Source organism: Telopea speciosissima, chromosome 9, assembly GCF_018873765.1.
Source record: "Telopea speciosissima isolate NSW1024214 ecotype Mountain lineage chromosome 9, Tspe_v1, whole genome shotgun sequence".
NCBI classification, from domain to species: Eukaryota; Viridiplantae; Streptophyta; class Magnoliopsida; order Proteales; family Proteaceae; genus Telopea; species Telopea speciosissima.
This window is the reverse complement of record NC_057924.1, coordinates 62,237,957-62,241,107: the sequence shown is the minus strand read 5'-3', so window position 1 is coordinate 62,241,107 and position 3,151 is coordinate 62,237,957.

Sequence of the window (3,151 nt, the reverse complement as noted above, 5' to 3'; positions counted from 1 at the left end):
TCTGACTCCCATAGTCAGCACGAAAGCCTAGCTCGCAAGGGCTAGCACAAAAGTCTGACTCATGTAGTCTGCACGAAAGCCTAGCTCGCAAGGGCTAGCACAAAAGTCTGACTCCCGTAGTCAGCACGAAAGCCTAGCTCACAAGGGCTAGCATGAAAGTTTGACTCTCGTAGTCAGCACGAAAGCCTAGGTCGCAAGGGCTAGCATGAAAGTTTGACTCTCGTAGTCAGCACGAAAGCCTAGCTCGCAAGGGCTAGCATGAAAGTCTGACTTCTGTAGGTAGCATGAAAGCCTAGCTCACCGGGGCTAGCACCCAACTCTGACTCCCGCGGTCGGCACGAAGGCTTGAATCGTAGAATTAGAAGAAAGACATGATCTCCTCAAGAATAGAGCTCAAACATCCAAAAAAGGAAATTCAAGACAAGCAAAAGTAAAAATAAAATAATAAAATAATAAAAAATAATAATAAAAGAATCTTTTATTAACCTCTTCAGAAATACAAGTACAGACAAAGATCGCGATATACAAGAAAGTCACGGAGATCGTTCTCAATGCAAATACAGTAACCTGTAAGGTGAAAACGTGGAAAACTAAAAGTTCCATAGCCTTGCAAGCCTAAGGATGAAGCGTTGGCATTGGGGGTCATCAAGGGTGAGACAAGAATAGCGTTGAGTGACCTAAAAACTGCAGAAGACCGCCATACTAAATGAGATTCACCATACAAATGCTCTGGGCCCCAAGAAGCTCAGTCATCCCCTCCACCTCCTCGGCCAGGAAGAAGAGTTGGGGAGGAGTAAACGTGAGGAGGCTTAGGGCCCTTCAGCAGCTTCGATAACTCCACATCCCAACCTTCTAAGCACATTAGCAGTGGAAAGCAGTAGCGCTGGTCTCCTCAAGATCTTCTACCCCTTTGTAGTAACCTTGCCACCTAAAAGAGATTGGTATGGAAGGAAACACAAAGGGGATGCTCCACGGCCAATCGTCCGAAGGACAGAACATGTCGATCAACGATTGAAGCCGTGAAGTTCAATGTCGATGGAAGATTGAAGCCAAAAATAGAACCAGGCCAAGTCTCCGAAATTTGCAACCCCTGTGTCTAAAGAAATAGCGGAGCCACGCGCAGCGGTAGGAGCACAAGTCCTTAGTGAGAATGAAGAATGGTGAACAAGCAAAGGGAGCCATGACCCTGTAAATGATGAAAGAATTGAAGCATGCAATCCCTATTTATAGAAGAAGATGGTTCGGTAACCTAAACTGCCCAGGAGGCGTATAAAGCCTCAAGCCACGCAGACTAATCCCACTGGCTCACGTTTTTCGTAGACATTGGAAAGGATACGGGTGCAGAAGGATGACGGTTCAAAACCCAGAGCAACATAAATGGCAAGACACATCGTGGGCCAAGTGGCCAGATCCTGGTAAAGTACACGCCTCTCCTAAATGCTAGAAGCGGCATGAATACAGGAATGACGATTCAGTTCCCATATTTCCAGCGGCACGTGGTCATCCCACATTGGCCCAAGGAATAATTTAAAGAGTGTCATTATCGAGAAAGCAATTCAAAGGTAAGTTCCCATAAGTGGCAAAAGAAATCAAAGGTTAATCGAAAAGAAAAGGCAATAAAGGCCTACTAGGAGGATTCACAAAAGATATTTGGGGAAATGCCCAATGTCATAATGACGCTCGTGTCTCGAAGAAGGAGAAACGTCAGAATTTCAAAGGGAAGAAAGAACGATGTAACCCAAGGGTCAGCTAGCCCGAGCGAAAGAATTCTCGATCAAAGGAAGGAAAGTGTTCCAATACTTGAGAAGGGTGTTTTATTAATGACAAATCCAAGTTTCTACATCTTCCAAAAAAAAAAAAAAAAAAGAAAAGAAAAAAAAAGAGAAGAAAAGAAAGAGAAAGAGAAAGCATCAAAGCGTTCAGTTGCAGACGGGGGGGATCGGAGATGGTGGCTGCCTCGGTGGGTGAAGGATTAGTTGGAGAAGGGACCGACGAGAGATCTGCGAAGACCAGGGTTGCATCTTCAGAAGGAGAAGCAGGCAGGACGGGCTCTTTCGAAGGAGCCACGACAACGCTAGGGGAAGACGTCGGAGCAGGGAGATCCTCCTTGTCCATAAGATCTTCTGCGCCCTCGGGCACATCAGGGGTCGCGGGAATGGGCGGAACATAGTAATCAAAGCCAGAGAAGTCATACCCCGGGGTCGCCTCAAGGACATATTTCACAGTGTCATCAACCCCAGTCGTGTAGCCCTTACGACTCACCTCTCCCATACAATCCCTCAGTTCATCTGAGGACTTGAAGGCCTCCAGCGCCGCCTTTACAGTCTCATCGATAACTTGGGGCTGCCTCTGCTGAAAGACAACAAAGTTTGCTGCGATGGAATTAGTCTTCCTTGCCGCTATAGTAGCGTCATTCCTGGCTCTTTCCAGCTCTGTCTCAAGCATCGTAATACTCTCAGTAAAGCACTTGTTCGCATCCTTATGACCCTGAGCTGCCTCACTCATCCTAGAGATTGTGGCCATGGCAAACTCCACTTGCTCCTCAGCGAGCTCCCTCATTTTCTTCTCCTCCTCATAGGAGGTAAACAAGGCCGCTACCCGCCACCCTAGCTCGCTCGGCCCCCGAGTAACCTGAGAAGCAAAGAACACATCAGAGAAGACTTCAAAAGAACTACGAGAAGGATAGCCTAATTCGAGATATACCTTGGCAAAGTGCATTGCGAACGAGTTCAGAAGCTCCTCGTCCAGTCGAGATAAAAAATCCTCGACATCCTCGGAAGGACCATGGTCCATCAACTAGCTAGCCACACGAGGAGAGTGAAGGGGGGACTCACCCTCGTAAACCTCCCACTGAAACTGAAGGTGCTTCTTCCCCTTGGGAGGAGGAAGAACGCCGGCTGAGCCCTTGCTGAATTTCCCCTTAGGAACGTCCTGGGGGACTGACTTGGGGGCCTTCGAAACTTAAATGGCCTCCCCCGAGGATGCAACACCCTGCGTAGCTCTTTTCAAGGTAGGATCAACACTCACTGCTTCATCACACGACCTCTTCTCAGGGATCTTGGGTGGCAGGACCTTGCTGGGCACTCTCTCTTTGCCCTTAGAGGAATCTTCCTACCTCCTGTGGCCGTCGCTTGCAGAAGAGGAATCCCTT